Below are 18,685 nucleotides of genomic sequence, written 5' to 3' on the forward strand. Positions count from 1 at the left end.
GGCGCTGGCAAGGCAATTTCTACCAGGGTTTTATAACAACACGTTTCTCATAAAGGATTATTATATATGTATATGTATGTATGTATCTCTATATTATATATATGTACATAATAAAAATTATATTACAGATATTTTAATATTATATTACAGTTTTATATTTATGTACAATCGTGATGCTCTTGTCATATATATTTATTCTTCACTCAAATTATTTATGACTGTAGCAGTATAAAAGAAAATTTTCACGCAAAATGTCATAAGTTAAAATTATTTTATAACCGTGATCAGGACTATTGGACTATTGGATTTACACTAATTATTTAATTTAATTTCTAGTATTGCATTAATTACACTATTACACTATTCGCCTTTCTTTTGTTTTATTTTATACTTTTCTAATTCTTTGTATAGAGTTGACGTCTCGATGCCATATTTTATTGCCGCTTCTTTCACTGGTAAATGGTTTTGATATATGTCCTCTACAGCTTTATTTTTCAGTTCAGGTGGGTACGACTTGTGTGGTTTATATCCTTTTCTTTTTTTTTCAGGTACGCTTTGATTAGCTCCTGAAATATTTCCTCCTGAATTATTTTCCTCTTTAAGCTCTTCGCCCAGCCTGGCTTTCAGCCTCGGGCTTGTTCTTCTCTCCAGCAAACTTTTGTCGTTGGTCAGCGTTTCAGGGCTGACCGGGTTGACCTGGCTGACCTTTCATCTTGGTTCTCTTTTTTTTAGTTCCTATTCCTACATTGGTGGAGGTGCTGGCCATGGCTGGAGGCGCTGGAGGTCGAATGCGCCTAAATGAATTACCTTATTCCTAGTACCTTATTCCTAGTATCTTTCAGAATTAATGAAAATAAGTTTAAGTTTAGAAGAAATCCAAAAGGAGATGGAAAATAACCAACCCAGCATATTCACGAATAAAAATATTATATATTCCATAGGCTCCACGGTCACAATTGTAATAGTAATAAGTATCATAGCTGTAATCATTTATGTAATAAAAAAAAAAAAGGGGCCATTAAAACTTTGTAACAAAAAAAAAAAAAAAAACAATCATGTAAAAATAGCACATAAGAAAATCAGATTGTAACCTCTCAGGGAAAAAGAAGACGCATAAATAAACGAAAAACTACGTTTTTCTTTTTCCGCGGGGGGAAGGGTGTTGTGAGCGCACAACGCCCTTGGCAACCGAATTGCCAAGCGTTAAAGAAACTCGACCCCAGCGACGAAACGTAGAGAGCAAGGTCCATCCACGAGGACCAATATCGCTGACGCGAAGGTCAGCGCCGAGCGCTGACCATAGAGGTTAATGCTACCGCGGGCGATCCCGAGGTAGCAACCGGAAACCGATGTAAGACCGCCGAATCGAACAATCAGGCAGTCGGTCTGAAACCATCAAGCTGTCGCGTCGAGTCACCTGCGAGTTATCTATAAACGAAACGCGAAGTGGAACTTGTAATAAGGACACTCGTGTAAGGCAACTCAATTTATTAAAGTGGTTCAATATAACGCCTTCCTTCATCCTTCATATCGCGAACGGAGCCCGATCCCTTTTAGCCGACAAAACGGCTAACAAATTGGTGGCAGCGGTCGTCTCTGTATGGAGGACTTTCGTTCTCCTGCGTCGATCTGGAGTTCTTGAAGTACCTTCCGGAACCGTGTACCTTATTGGATCTTTTTTTTTTTTTTCAGGTACGCTTTGATTAGCTCCTGAAATATTTCCTCCTGAATTACCTTCCCTTTGAGCTCTTCTACAGCTTTAGCCTTTAGTTCAGGTGGGTATGATTTATATCCTTTCTTTTTTTTTTCAGGTACGCTTTGATTAGCTCCTGAAATATTTCCTCCTGAATTATTTTCCTCTTTAAGCTCTTCGCCCAGCCTGGCTTTCAGCCTCGGGCTTGTTCTTCTCTCCAGCAAACTTTTGTCGTTGGTCAGCGTTTTCAGGGCTGACCGGGTTGACCTGGCTGACCTTTCATTTGGTTCTCTTTTTTTTTAGTTCCTATTCCTACATTGGTGGAGGTGCTGGCCATGGCTGGAGGCGCTGGAGGTCGAATGCGCCTAAATGAATTACCTTATTCCTAGTACCTTATTCCTAGTATCTTTCAGAATTAATGAAAATAAGTTTAAGTTTAGAAGAAATCCAAAAGGAGATGGAAAATAACCAACCCAGCATATTCACGAATAAAAATATTATATATTCCATAGGCTCCACGGTCACATTGTAATAGTAATAAGTATCATAGCTGTAATCATTTATGTAATAAAAAAAAAAAGGGGCCATTAAAACTTTGTAACAAAAAAAAAAAAAAAAAAACAATCATGTAAAAATAGCACATAAGAAAATCAGATTGTAACCTCTCAGGGAAAAAGAAGACGCATAAATAAACGAAAAACTACGTTTTTCTTTTTCCGCGGGGGGAAGGGTGTTGTGAGCGCACAACGCCCTTGGCAACCGAGTTGCCAAGCGTTAAAGAAACTCGACCCCAGCGACGAAACGTAGAGAGCAAGGTCCATCCACGAGGACCAATATCGCTGACGCGAAGGTCAGCGCCGAGCGCTGACCATAGAGGTTAATGCTACCGCGGGCGATCCCGAGGTAGCAACCGGAAACCGATGTAAGACCGCCGAATCGAACAATCAGGCAGTCGGTCTGAAACCATCAAGCTGTCGCGTCGAGTCACCTGCGAGTTATCTATAAACGAAACGCGAAGTGGAACTTGTAATAAGGACACTCGTGTAAGGCAACTCAATTTATTAAAGTGGTTCAATATAACGCCTTCCTTCATCCTTCATATCGCGAACGGAGCCCGATCCCTTTTAGCCGACAAAACGGCTAACAAATTGGTGGCAGCGGTCGTCTCTGTATGGAGGACTTTCGTTCTCCTGCGTCGATCTGGAGTTCTTGAAGTACCTTCCGGAACCGTGTACCTTATTGGATCTTTCTTTTTTTTTTTCAGGTACGCTTTGATTAGCTCCTGAAATATTTCCTCCTGAATTACCTTCCTCTTTGAGCTCTTCTACAGCTTTTTTTCAGTTCAGGTGGGTAGACTGTGTGGTTTATATCCTTTCTTTTTTTTTTCAGGTACGCTTTGATTAGCTCCTGAAATATTTCCTCCTGAATTATTTTCCTCTTTAAGCTCTTCGCCCAGCCTGGCTTTCAGCCTCGGGCTTGTTCTTCTCTCCAGCAAACTTTTGTCGTTGGTCAGCGTTTTCAGGGCTGACCGGGTTGACCTGGCTGACCTTTCATCTTGGTTCTCTTTTTTTTTAGTTCCTATTCCTACATTGGTGGAGGTGCTGGCCATGGCTGGAGGCGCTGGAGGTCGAATGCGCCTAAATGAATTACCTTATTCCTAGTACCTTATTCCTAGTATCTTTCAGAATTAATGAAAATAAGTTTAAGTTTAGAAGAAATCCAAAAGGAGATGGAAAATAACCAACCCAGCATATTCACGAATAAAATATTATATATTCCATAGGCTCCACGGTCACAATTGTAATAGTAATAAGTATCATAGCTGTAATCATTTATGTAATAAAAAAAAAAAAGGGGCCATTAAAACTTTGTAACAAAAAAAAAAAAAAAAAAAACAATCATGTAAAAATAGCACATAAGAAAATCAGATTGTAACCTCTCAGGGAAAAAGAAGACGCATAAATAAACGAAAAACTACGTTTTTCTTTTTCCGCGGGGGGAAGGGTGTTGTGAGCGCACAACGCCCTTGGCAACCGAGTTGCCAAGCGTTAAAGAAACTCGACCCCAGCGACGAAACGTAGAGAGCAAGGTCCATCCACGAGGACCAATATCGCTGACGCGAAGGTCAGCGCCGAGCGCTGACCATAGAGGTTAATGCTACCGCGGGCGATCCCGAGGTAGCAACCGGAAACCGATGTAAGACCGCCGAATCGAACAATCAGGCAGTCGGTCTGAAACCATCAAGCTGTCGCGTCGAGTCACCTGCGAGTTATCTATAAACGAAACGCGAAGTGGAACTTGTAATAAGGACACTCGTGTAAGGCAACTCAATTTATTAAAGTGGTTCAATATAACGCCTTCCTTCATCCTTCATATCGCGAACGGAGCCCGATCCCTTTTAGCCGACAAAACGGCTAACAAATTGGTGGCAGCGGTCGTCTCTGTATGGAGGACTTTCGTTCTCCTGCGTCGATCTGGAGTTCTTGAAGTACCTTCCGGAACCGTGTACCTTATTGGATCTTTCTTTTTTTTTTCAGGTACGCTTTGATTAGCTCCTGAAATATTTCCTCCTGAATTACCTTCCTCTTTGAGCTCTTCTACAGCTTTAGCCTTTAGTTCAGGTAGGTGTATGTTTATATCCTTTTCCTTTCTTTTTTTTTCAGGTACGCTTTGATTAGCTCCTGAAATATTTCCTCCTGAATTATTTTCCTCTTTAAGCTCTTCGCCCAGCCTGGCTTTCAGCCTCGGGCTTGTTCTTCTCTCCAGCAAACTTTTGTCGTTGGTCAGCGTTTTCAGGGCTGACCGGGTTGACCTGGCTGACCTTTCATTTGGTTCTCTTTTTTTTTAGTTCCTATTCCTACATTGGTGGAGGTGCTGGCCATGGCTGGAGGCGCTGGAGGTCGAATGCGCCTAAATGAATTACCTTATTCCTAGTACCTTATTCCTAGTATCTTTCAGAATTAATGAAAATAAGTTTAAGTTTAGAAGAAATCCAAAAGGAGATGGAAAATAACCAACCCAGCATATTCACGAATAAAAATATTATATATTCCATAGGCTCCACGGTCACAATTGTAATAGTAATAAGTATCATAGCTGTAATCATTTATGTAATAAAAAAAAAAAAGGGGCCATTAAAACTTTGTAAAAAAAAAAAAAAAAAAAAAACAATCATGTAAAAATAGCACATAAGAAAATCAGATTGTAACCTCTCAGGGAAAAAGAAGACGCATAAATAAACGAAAAACTACGTTTTCTTTTTCCGCGGGGGGAAGGGTGTTGTGAGCGCACAACGCCCTTGGCAACCGAGTTGCCAAGCGTTAAAGAAACTCGACCCCAGCGACGAAACGTAGAGAGCAAGGTCCATCCACGAGGACCAATATCGCTGACGCGAAGGTCAGCGCCGAGCGCTGACCATAGAGGTTAATGCTACCGCGGGCGATCCCGAGGTAGCAACCGGAAACCGATGTAAGACCGCCGAATCGAACAATCAGGCAGTCGGTCTGAAACCATCAAGCTGTCGCGTCGAGTCACCTGCGAGTTATCTATAAACGAAACGCGAAGTGGAACTTGTAATAAGGACACTCGTGTAAGGCAACTCAATTTATTAAAGTGGTTCAATATAACGCCTTCCTTCATCCTTCATATCGCGAACGGAGCCCGATCCCTTTTAGCCGACAAAACGGCTAACAAATTGGTGGCAGCGGTCGTCTCTGTATGGAGGACTTTCGTTCTCCTGCGTCGATCTGGAGTTCTTGAAGTACCTTCCGGAACCGTGTACCTTATTGGATCTTTCTTTTTTTTTTCAGGTACGCTTTGATTAGCTCCTGAAATATTTCCTCCTGAATTACCTTCCTCTTTGAGCTCTTCTACAGCTTTATTTTTCAGTTCAGGTGGGTACGACTTGTGTGGTTTATATCCTTTTCTTTTTTTTTTCAGGTACGCTTTGATTAGCTCCTGAAATATTTCCTCCTGAATTATTTTCCTCTTTAAGCTCTTCGCCCAGCCTGGCTTTCAGCCTCGGGCTTGTTCTTCTCTCCAGCAAACTTTTGTCGTTGGTCAGCGTTTTCAGGGCTGACCGGGTTGACCTGGCTGACCTTTCATCTTGGTTCTCTTTTTTTTTAGTTCCTATTCCTACATTGGTGGAGGTGCTGGCCATGGCTGGAGGCGCTGGAGGTCGAATGCGCCTAAATGAATTACCTTATTCCTAGTACCTTATTCCTAGTATCTTTCAGAATTAATGAAAATAAGTTTAAGTTTAGAAGAAATCCAAAAGGAGATGGAAAATAACCAACCCAGCATATTCACGAATAAAAATATTATATATTCCATAGGCTCCACGGTCACAATTGTAATAGTAATAAGTATCATAGCTGTAATCATTTATGTAATAAAAAAAAAAAAGGGGGCCATTAAAACTTTGTAACAAAAAAAAAAAAAAAAAAACAATCATGTAAAAATAGCACATAAGAAAATCAGATTGTAACCTCTCAGGGAAAAAGAAGACGCATAAATAAACGAAAAACTACGTTTTTCTTTTTCCGCGGGGGGAAGGGTGTTGTGAGCGCACAACGCCCTTGGCAACCGAGTTGCCAAGCGTTAAAGAAACTCGACCCCAGCGACGAAACGTAGAGAGCAAGGTCCATCCACGAGGACCAATATCGCTGACGCGAAGGTCAGCGCCGAGCGCTGACCATAGAGGTTAATGCTACCGCGGGCGATCCCGAGGTAGCAACCGGAAACCGATGTAAGACCGCCGAATCGAACAATCAGGCAGTCGGTCTGAAACCATCAAGCTGTCGCGTCGAGTCACCTGCGAGTTATCTATAAACGAAACGCGAAGTGGAACTTGTAATAAGGACACTCGTGTAAGGCAACTCAATTTATTAAAGTGGTTCAATATAACGCCTTCCTTCATCCTTCATATCGCGAACGGAGCCCGATCCCTTTTAGCCGACAAAACGGCTAACAAATTGGTGGCAGCGGTCGTCTCTGTATGGAGGACTTTCGTTCTCCTGCGTCGATCTGGAGTTCTTGAAGTACCTTCCGGAACCGTGTACCTTATTGGATCTTTCTTTTTTTTTTTCAGGTACGCTTTGATTAGCTCCTGAAATATTTCCTCCTGAATTACCTTCCTCTTTGAGCTCTTCTACAGCTTTAGCCTTTAGTTCAGGTGGGTATGATTTATATCCTTTCTTTTTTTTTTCAGGTACGCTTTGATTAGCTCCTGAAATATTTCCTCCTGAATTATTTTCCTCTTTAAGCTCTTCGCCCAGCCTGGCTTTCAGCCTCGGGCTTGTTCTTCTCTCCAGCAAACTTTTGTCGTTGGTCAGCGTTTTCAGGGCTGACCGGGTTGACCTGGCTGACCTTTCATCTTGGTTCTCTTTTTTTTTAGTTCCTATTCCTACATTGGTGGAGGTGCTGGCCATGGCTGGAGGCGCTGGAGGTCGAATGCGCCTAAATGAATTACCTTATTCCTAGTACCTTATTCCTAGTATCTTTCAGAATTAATGAAAATAAGTTTAAGTTTAGAAGAAATCCAAAAGGAGATGGAAAATAACCAACCCAGCATATTCACGAATAAAAATATTATATATTCCATAGGCTCCACGGTCACAATTGTAATAGTAATAAGTATCATAGCTGTAATCATTTATGTAATAAAAAAAAAAAAGGGGCCATTAAAACTTTGTAACAAAAAAAAAAAACAATCATGTAAAAATAGCACATAAGAAAATCAGATTGTAACCTCTCAGGGAAAAAGAAGACGCATAAATAAACGAAAAACTACGTTTTTTTTTTCCGCGGGGGGAAGGGTGTTGTGAGCGCACAACGCCCTTGGCAACCGAGTTGCCAAGCGTTAAAGAAACTCGACCCCAGCGACGAAACGTAGAGAGCAAGGTCCATCCACGAGGACCAATATCGCTGACGCGAAGGTCAGCGCCGAGCGCTGACCATAGAGGTTAATGCTACCGCGGGCGATCCCGAGGTAGCAACCGGAAACCGATGTAAGACCGCCGAATCGAACAATCAGGCAGTCGGTCTAAAACCATCAAGCTGTTGCGTCGAGTCACCTGCGAGTTATCTATAAACGAAACGCGAAGTGGAACTTGTAATAAGGACACTCGTGTAAGGCAACTCAATTTATTAAAGTGGTTCAATATAACGCCTTCCTTTATCCTTCATATCGCGAACGGAGCCCGATCCCTTTTAGCCGACAAAACGGCTAACATTTCAAAATTTAGTGATAACCATTTTAATGACACCGAACTTAAATACTTTTTGAACTACTTGAATATATCAGAAATATATTTAACAAATTCAAAACAGCGGTTGCTGGGCAAATAAACAATTATTTTAAAAATACAGATTTTGGCGGTCCTTGCTCTGAGGCGGACGTAAGAAAGCCTCTTTCATGTATTGAATATTTACAATAAAGTTGTGTTGATTGTCCAAAAACGATGCCTATATTTATTTACCGCGAACCCGACTCGGCGTGAGTGTAAGTGCGAGTGTTCAAGGAAGATCCGGTACGGCGGTAGACGCAACAATATATTAGAATATATAGATGTAAAAATTCACATTATGTAATTAATTCTCATTTAAAAAAAAAGTTAAATGTAAATTTACTTGGTTTGATGTGGCAACCGTTGAAGCAACCGACGCGGGCGAAGATTCTTCTAGTTATATACCCCTACTTCGCTGTGTCAAGTAAATTTAAAATTGTTTGAAATTTAATACAAATATAAGTGAAATAATAAAACATCGAAATAGGATAGCACATTATAAGAAGAAAAAGGAAATGGATAAACTTACAAAAGAATTTTCTAACTAAAATAATTCGTTACAAAAAATTAGTCATCAATTTATTGTAGCTAAATCTATTTTACGTTGCGTATTTGTCTTTCTGTGAGGTTTCTGTCCTTCTTTGAAGTCGATTAAAAAATAGAATGCTAACTTCACACCCAACTTTAAGACCGAATAGTTCTGAGTAGCTTATTTGATTCCTTTCGAAAAGTTCTAAAGTTCCTGATAAATAAAAAATTGCAAAACCTTAGAATAGTTTTAAAAAATCATCTTCAAAACGCAAATATTCACGGGAATAAATACTTGACAGATGGTTCGTCCTGGCCATCTTTGGAGTTGTACAGCTTGAATATAACATAAGCCATAACATAAGAACAAAAAGGAATATAAATTTCAAAGGAAACTTATTAAACATATTAGACATGGTCTAAAAAAAAAAGCCGTTTGGAATCGGCGTTATAAACTGTAGGTGTAATTTTGACACCATCAGTTTATACAGACCTTATGCAGACCTTCGAAGTCGAATACTTTCTTAAAATTCCCATCAAAACGCCTGCAACTCTACCACTAACTAATGGCGATGCGGCCACTAGTTAAGAAGATATTCGAAGATGCAACGGAATGAAATTCGACTAAGCCCCGTTTCACACGTATTTGACACTGGACTACTGACGCCGGGTATCCGATCGCGAAGTGTATTAATATGAAAGCATTTACAGGTTTGTCCGATAGACGGTTGTGAAAATAAAGAAAATCGATCGGATACCCGCGACATCGGTAGTCCGGTATCCGGTCCTGGATGCCTACGTGTGAAACGAGTCTAAATCTTTCTGTCCGTAAACGGTACGGGCACGGCACGGTTATGTCTAAATCGATCTTAACCCTTAAATGCCACACCTCTCAAGAATCTCGTAAGTTCACTGAGGGGTCTAAAAGACCCCAGCATGAAAAATGTCTCCTTACTCTTTGATTTTTTTATCTTTAGTTATGACAATTTTTTTCAATGTTGTTCAGGGTTAGAGAAGAGTATAAAATGCTAATATTGTTCAAATTTCAATTTCGACATAGTATAAAAAATTAAGTAAACTGAGTACTGCTAAGTGTACACACGGGTAGGTCAATCACTCAACCATCATCAATGGGAGCATGAGCTCCATTTTTTGCAAAAACATTTGAAAACATTTCATTCTAAAGGGTCTGGGGTCCGCTGGACCCCACTGGTCATTTAAGGGTTAAATCGGAGATATATTCACGGAGGGTTCGTTATATAAGTAATATTAATATAAATCTCGCAGCATCGATATATTCGCGTATAATCGACTAAAGATGCAACGATAAAATTATCGTAAACAATATCAACGAGTAAAACGCATAATTTAATGCATTAAGTACAGACATTCATGGCGTATTAAAAAGTTGAAAAAAGTTACGTGCAACGTGCGTAACTTTCTTTCATTTAAAAAAGAAATGTATAATTTTATGAAATAATGAAATATTCTTTTTCTATGCGGCTAATTCACTGCAAATCCAAGTGTGTTATTTTAACTAAAGCTCTTCTTACACATTTCTTGTCGTTTTGAATAATGAAACTTAACACGGTTGAACACATTAATACGATTAAACGTGTTGATTTAACACGCAACAAAACATGTAAAACGAGCTTCAGTCAAACGTGTCATTTTTTAAACGTATATGCGTGTAGAAATAACACACTTGGATTTACAGTGTCTGATAAAACGGCTTGCAATTACAATTAATCACAAAGTATTCTATACATACAATCATTAGTCTATATACTCTATATAAATAAAAAATGGTATAGTTACTATAACTGTCCCTACGCATTAAATATCAAAAGATAAAATTTAAACCAATACCTTGAGTTAAATAACATTTTGTTCTTTTTAATTACCATGTGTCAAAATTTATTATTTTAACACAAATAATGTTATTTTAACTCCATTGACTAGTCAAATTAATAATTAAATTAACATTGTTTTAGTTAAATTAACCCTTTAGAGGCTAGGTTATAACATAATCTTAAAAGACGTCCCTGACGAATTTTTTTACTCTTTTTTTGTTTTTTCTTAGTATTGTTTTCTTGTTTTCTTTTTTTATTTGTCTTTTGTTATTTTGTAGTTTTGTGGTTTTTTTTTGTTTTTTCTGGTTTTTTTTCCATGTACATAATTATGTACACAAGCCCCTAAAGGGTTAACGACATATTAAATAGCAAAGATGGTCTTACTTTGCGTGGCCCTAATACCAGAAGCGAGTTCACGTCGGCGAAACTGGAAACGATCAGTTAAATTACGTGATTGGAGGCACTGTTGACCGTGTACCAAACCCGTGGCCGACCGACCAATCGCTCGCCGATCCGCGTTAAGTACCCGATCGCGTATACACGTATTCGTTCTCTCAGACCTACTATCGGTTATCACGCTGGCCACGGCGGCCTCGCTCCCGTCCGCGTTGCGAACAGCGACAAGACTACTATCTTTTGTAAATCGTGGCAGAAAGGAAAACTACGGTGGTGCGAGCACTGTCGTTTTGTATCGAAGGAGTCAGGCTGTCTTAAGCCATTGATTCTCTGCACGAGTCTCTTTGGGCCTAGAGTCAGAGTCAGTTACAGGTCTGGTAATGCGAATATATAGCCTCTCCCAGTCAAGTCATGAGGTGCGACACCTCCCAATGATCTCGCTGAACCGCTGCAATGGGGCTGTTCCGATTCAGCACGGCTCGGTCGCAAGATCTGATATCGGCTGGCCAGCGTGTTCTGCAGTAACCAAGTAGCGTCAATGGCGATCTGACTGCGCCTCTAAGAGCCTGTAGTGATACGGGCCCAAGTACCGCTGGTGAGTTGCGGAGCCAAAGAAAGGCACGGTTATCTGGGAAGCTCTCGGCTGTCAATCCGTTTGCTCCACAACACGCAGTAAATATGAAGAAGTTAAGAATGAATCTTCACGCCCGGGTTCTCGGATGGTCCGGGCACTGCACGCACGATGCGAGATTGATGACTCGGTTAGTGCGGAAACACCCAGTAACTCCGTAGCTGGCTCCTCAAAAGTAGGCGCTAGTTATCGGGTATAGAAACGATTACGCCTCTTGACGCACGAGACTCATGCCACGAGTAGCCGTGGCCCCCAATAGCCTTCTTCTTTCTTCTTCTTCTTTGTAAATTTTATGACACCTAATCCTCCTCAAGATCACATAACGGCCAAGAACAAGTCGAATATAATAAATACAGACTCGAAAGATTCAATCCAAACTCGGCGTTGATTGCATCAGCAATCTTCAAAAATTATTCAGAAATAAATAGTAATTAGTTATTTCGTGAATGGATATCCATGTGTCAAACGCAGTGCACGGGTACTGCGTTTCAAGCATGCCCAGCGCCGGGGATCGACTCGCAACGGTGGCGGGATTCGCGTCCGCTTCTCCCACGTTGCAAGGCCGGCCAACTTCGACTCCCCGGCTAAAGTAAAAGATAATCGCATGCTTTAATGGGCTTGGAACCCTTAAGGGAAAGTCGTTCGGCTGATTCGATTCGGAGTCGTAGATGAATAAGACTCTTTCGTCGGGACTGGAATCCGATTGAGCCTGATGATCGATCGAATGATGCTTTCGCTTGAACCGTGACTGACCCATCTCGCGAAAACCCTTCGCGAATGGATTGTTATTGATCTTCAACTTCGTGATGTTCTCGTTTTGGTACGCCGTCACCGCGAAAAATTCCGTCTCCTTGAAAACGAACAACGCGGTTGAATGAGTAAAGAGCTCGTTTTAGTTCTTCGCATCGAAGCCAACGGACTATCCAGATCCTAGGAACGTATTTGTGCATCGATGTTAATACCACGTTATTATTAGGGTCGTTAATGTTGTTCGTGAGCTTCAATTTATTGAAGCTGATCGGATTGTCTATCCAGTGGCTGAATCCCGTTGCCGGACTCTCGGGATGCTTATAAATCCTATAGCCGAAGGGCTGTTGCGGCTCGGCCGGCCCCGCAAAACTCCAGCCACCCATATTGCTGTTCTCGCCCCCGTTCTGGTATCCACAGTACTTGTGGCGGCGATCGGAGGCCGGTGCTATCTCCATGAGGACATAATAATTCTCACGTTTCTCCAAACCGTTTACGTTTATTTGAACGGACGGAAACATGCGCCGACCGCTCTTGGTAATTATCATTTCTGTATTATTCTCAGAGAATTGCTGCCAGAGGTTTCGATTAAGCAGCTCCACGTTGACTCCACGCAGCAATGGGAGTTGAAATACTCATTCGCTTAAATTCATCCTCTCACCTAATTTGCGTTGTAGAGCGATCGGTGACTGCGCGAAGAGTGGCGATGCCAGTTGCATATTCAGTTCCAGGAGCATCAGTGCATTGTTTGGATCTTGAAGAAACATCTCCGATGATCGACGTTTCTTCTCCGATACCGTCGGTGTAAGGTATAAAGCAAACACGGAAATGGTCAGAACGAACGTCCAAATCACGTGCAGTTGTAGAATGGAACTGAGACAACCGGTTCTCGCCTACCAGTGACCTACCACAAAACGGGATCAGTGCAATCCACCGAAACTAGGCAAACTATATGTGTCGTCGGTCGTTCGGCGCCAACACATGAGACAATTATATGTCCATAAACCTTTTGTCCTTTCTGCCGCGATTTACAAAAGGTAATATATAAAGTAACAAATAACGTTCACATGATAATTTTAAATGCCATAATCTACTAAGCCAGTTGAAATAAATATTAACTCATTACGCGTTGTTAATCCATTTGTCGTAACTTTCTTTTTTTTTTAACCCTTTAGGGGCCACACATCGATCCCGTTGGAGTAAAATGTTATAATTTATAAGGTAGTCTTAAAAAACGTCCCTTTTGAAACTTTTTTAGTTTTTTTTTCCCCCCAAGTACATAATTATGTACACAGGCCCCTAAAGGATTAAAAATGGTCAGATACTGTCTGTTCCTTTTCCTGGTAATCTCAGTAGAGATCCTGCACTTCTTCAAGCTTCTCACATATTATATACATATTTGCCTTTCCGCTGAATCTCAATCAGTCGAACTCAAGATATTAAGATTCTCTAATGATCCGATAATATTCCAACGTTCAGACAAAAAAATTATTACATTAATGTGTGTACAAATGGCAACAACTGGCTTATTTTATGTTCAGTTTACATTAGTAATATATATTAGCGATATTTAGACCCTGATAAAAATATGTGCACGGAAAAAACGGTTTTGCTGAAGTATCTAAAAATTTAGCTAAATATACAAATCTGAAAATAATTTTGTTACACCGTTAAAATAATTATAGTAAGTCGCTGAAATATGACGATTCTGTAAAAAAATTTGACATTTCAGCAATCAGTTTAAGTTCTACATAATTATTTTGACCAACCAACAAAATTATTTTCAGATCTGTATCTAGCTAAATTCTTAAATACTACAAGTACAAAATTCGGTTTTGTGAAGCGCAAACGAAAGCCAGAGACTTGCAGAGTTTCTTATTCACGTATCATGGAAATGCACGCTCTTATATAATCGACACATACGGAAAGAACGGTTTTCTGTTTGAAAATAATTTTGTTGCACCATTAAAATAATTATAGTAGGTCGCTGAAGTATGATGATAATGCTGTAAAAATTTTGATATTTTAGTAATCAGTTTGATTATTTTACATAATTATTTTAATGATGCAACAAAATTATTTTCAGATCTGTATCTAGCTAAATTTTTTGATACTTCAGCAAAACCGTTCTTTCCGTGCACCATTCTTCTGTACACTCTTTACAAATATAGAAAGAGAATATTGAAAAATAAAAATGCGTTAAGTCATTACAATGTTAAATTTACGTAAAAATCCATGTACACGGTGAATCTCGAGATTTTTCTCTCTCTCTCTCTCTCTCTCTCTCTCTCTCTCTCTCTCTCTGCGGTAACGAAAACTCACGTTTTCACGCCAAATCGCGTGTTATGATATCGTATTAAAACTTATAATAAACGACTGTTTCGACCGAACTTCAACCGATGACATAATGTGCGCCTTTAAATATCAAAATAAAAATACATAATTATACTCAATGTATACAAAATAGAAAACAATAAACGTTTAGCTTGTACACGTAAGTGAATCTCGCGTATCATTAATGTATGTATTATAAATGTGTACTTGGCGCCTTTTTTTTGCCTTTTTTGAAAATTACATTTACGTGGTATCGTTAACAAAACGATATTTTCATAAGCTCAGACTATTCAGTATATCCGCTGTAATCTACTTTTCATTAAAAAGTACTCTTTTGTGAACTATTCATCATCATATACTGTAGATATCAATAGATTCTAGATTTAGTAAAAACACAAGATAAATGCTATCATTTATCAAAACTCATTTAACCGATAAGCTTAAACATGCAATTAATTATATGGATTTAATTTTAATTGTCGTATACAAATTATCAAATTCTTTAATAAAAATTCGAACAAATTTAGATTTTGTATTAGACATTTAATCATTATGTCTAATTCGCGTTATACTTATAAATAATAAAGGTGTCCAGATATAGGTACATATCCGGGTATTGGTACTTTTAACTTAATTTCTAAATGTTGAGCAAGACATAATATATTAAACTTCTTAATGGCTAGTTAAAAAGATATTCGACTTCGAAAATGCAACGCGTAAAATTCGACTAAGTCCGCATAAAAATTATTTTAAAAGTTCTAAACGTTCTGATAAGAGTTCCGTTTTTTAGTAGAACTCTTAAGAATTCTGAAAAGAATTTCTATGATCGAAAACGATCCAGTCACTAGTTAAGAAGACATTCGACTTCGAAGATTTGCCGTGAACATCATTTGCGTAAGTTTTGATAATGATTTCTTTCAATGGATTTTTTTGGCAAAATTACCAGAACTATCGCTAAAAAGTATCAGGAACTATAGAACTCGACTGTATGCGAGAAGAACTCTTTTATTCTTTATCTGCTAGAAAATGATCTGCTACGGGAAGTTAGCAGATCATTTTTTCGATCGACTGTTGTTTGGGTAAAGTCATCAGAACTATTACTAAAAATTATCAGGAACTATAAAACTCGACTGCATACGACAAGAACTCCCTTTTATTTTTGATCTGCTGGAAAATGATATGTCAACTTCACCGACATCAAAGCAAGTCATATAAATCAAAAAGATATATTTCGTACGTCATACAATCGGTAGAATAATACATATAACAGGTAACAACACTGTTTTAAAAAGAAACAGATGACATTAGCGTTACACATCGACGTCATAAATGGACATAAAAAATTAGAAAACCAATAAAATGCAGAAATGAAAGAAATCACAAATAGTTCAAAAAAATTTAAATTAGACTTAAGTCTATCGTTCGTTGTTAGGTGCTTCTTAATGTGTCAATTTTTAGAAGAAAGTCGGTATCTTTATATAAATTTGAATAAGTTGAACTAAAAAAATTTTTTTTTTTAATTTGACGGTAGAATCATTAACTATTCATATTTCTAAAAAAGTATTTCTAGAAAATTTTCCTTAATATTTTATTACTTACATATTTTCTTTATATTTATTTATACACATGTTATTTTCTTAAAGAAAAAGGAACACATATATACGAGTCAAGAAATATCATTTCATAAAAGAAAGCTAGGGCACAAGCGATCATTGAGGATCAAGATTCAGATATTGATAAACTGCCGACGCTTAGAGAGCTTAGCTAGCATCGCGGCAATTGCATCATCTAAAACCGGAAAACTGTGATATTAAGCTTACATCTTGAAAAATTGTAAATTTTATAAAAATTATGACAGTGACTGCTGGATACAATCATTAAGGGATTGCTTGACGAAGGGGAAGGATTTTCTCAATCTCAAGGACAAACGAATCAAAGGAAAAGGACACTGTTATTATTGGCGGCTGACGCTTTCATAGACTAAACTGATTTTTAATTTTTACAGTATATCAAGAGACACGGTAGTGTCTCGCGCCAAGTACACGCGAAGCGAGACCGCACCGTGACTCTTTTACGCGAACGCACGAGTTGCGAGTACCCGAGATGTTGAGATCTCATATAATGACTGAACGGATCAAGTTTTTCTAACTAACTTCAACATTTTTAATTCTCATACGCGCTGCGTGTTTTAACTTAAAAATAAGTTTAAATTTAGTAATCAAAGGAAGATAGAGCCGTACGATGTGATATGTTGGGCAAAAAATTATACGTATATCCACATTTACATGCATCTAAAAAAAATTTAAGTAATAAATAAAGTAAATAAACCATCCCTCTCTCTTCGTTTTGGTGAGCAGTTTTTCAAACGCTTGTTAACGCGATTTCTGTACCGCGCTTAGTATTTAACCGTCTACACTGAGAGAAAAGTTATATACTAATATATATACTAATGGTATATACCTTCGAATCTTCCCTTTCAATTGTAATCGGAAAAGACATGCTTTCTTTCCCATGACTTCTGGCCCTGGAACCGTTCGAAAAGCTACTTATAGTTGCGAGAATATAAAATTCAAAAAGTATTTTTTTTTCTTTTTATTAAAGATAATGATTCCCTTCTCGGGATATATGGCGTTTTACAGGGACGTACCCTTGAGAACATATATGAGATATCACATGCAACGTAACCATCAAAACTTTGCCGAACAGCTTAGAAAGCTGTAACCCAAAAGAACGTAACTTTAACACAAAAATTAAACACAATTACCAAGGAACTCGAAACAGTAAGAGAAGAATTGAAAATCTCAAAGATAGAAATAAATGATCTAAAATATAATAATGCTGTGAGAAGTTCGACAAATCATGAACAAGCAGAAGAGTTAAATACGCTATATAAGAATATAGATATGCACATTTATGGAAGAACAGCGCAAGATTGTTACGAATTATAAATTATTTTGCAGAGAAATGGACTAACTACTTAAATTAGATAATGCAACCGAGGAAGCAGGTGGATTATACTCATAGAGAAAACTCAAAACAAAAATGTCGATGTTCTATTTGCAATATTGAAATAGAATGTGAGCTTAATTTTAGGCGCCATATGCTGGAAAAACATGATGTTGGTGAACGTGTCACTATAGTAATAAAAATGATTGATGAGAATCCTAAGGTCATTGCCTCACTTCGATTACCCAGTAGAGCTGACGGAAAATTTACTTTATGGAATTATTATGAAATATGCCGTAATTGTGGCACCCGGATGAATTGTATATACAATAAAGTACAGAAGTAATTGTGACAATCGTTATGGCAGATAAATCAGAAATATCAAACTGGTTTAAAGTAAATAAAGCCGAAAACGAAGCAACGTGCGACGTATGTAATAAAAAATTTAAGTTATAAAAAAAACGTGATTTCAGATCACATATAAAAAAAAAAGAAACACGAACGATTATACAAACTGGATAATTTGGTCTCCGAACAAGTTTATCTTTGTAAATAAGGAACACACAGACCAATAGTTGATTGTAATAAGATGTTTGCGTATTGTAAGATTTGAATTGTATATATAACGTTGACCTCGTCAACAAAACAGAAGGCACAGCCCGAGGTTCGTAGCCGGATCAAATAAAGATAAGGTAAAGAAATCTTTATTTTAAAAACAGAGTTTCCATTTTTGTCTTGTCACAATCTTTTTTCAGATACAAGAGGCTGAGACAACAATACAAGAGGCTGAGACGGAAAGTCAAAAGAACAAAAAAAGGGCAATAAGGGCTATTACAAATTATAACCGTGAGTAGAGGCTTTGTTTGTAAATTCAATCGAAAGAAACAGGGCTAAATAAGAGCCAATTCGCTGTTACTAATGATTGAATAAATCTCTCGCATCAAGAACAGCGAATTGGCTCTTATTTAGCTCTGTTTCTTTCGATTATATAACGTTAAACAATCAAATAAATGTATTAAACATTCGGCAGATTTACCCAATAGAAAAACCAGTCCAAGGCTCAGGGCCAGAGGGACTTTAATTGAAAAGGTAAAGAAATCTTTATTTTAAAAATAGAGTTTTTATTTTTTGTCTTATGTTAATCTTTTTTATTGTTTTATTTCAGGAAAACAAACAGGAAAACAAAGCATATAAACCCTACAAACCTTACAAACGGTATCCACCGGAAGACAAACGAAAAGCAATAGAGGATGTTGAAAATGGTAGATGC

At 38.3% G+C, this 18,685-nt stretch overlaps 1 pseudogene; it reads right to left on the reverse strand.

Annotated features, from left to right (window-relative positions):
* Positions 1 to 4,366: 4,366 nt before the first annotated feature.
* LOC139825022 (uncharacterized) overlaps positions 4,367 to 18,685 on the reverse strand; it is a 28,992-nt pseudogene continuing 14,673 nt past the window's right edge.

Source organism: Temnothorax longispinosus, unplaced genomic scaffold, assembly GCF_030848805.1.
Source record: "Temnothorax longispinosus isolate EJ_2023e unplaced genomic scaffold, Tlon_JGU_v1 HiC_scaffold_78, whole genome shotgun sequence".
NCBI lineage: Eukaryota > Metazoa > Arthropoda > Insecta > Hymenoptera > Formicidae > Temnothorax > Temnothorax longispinosus.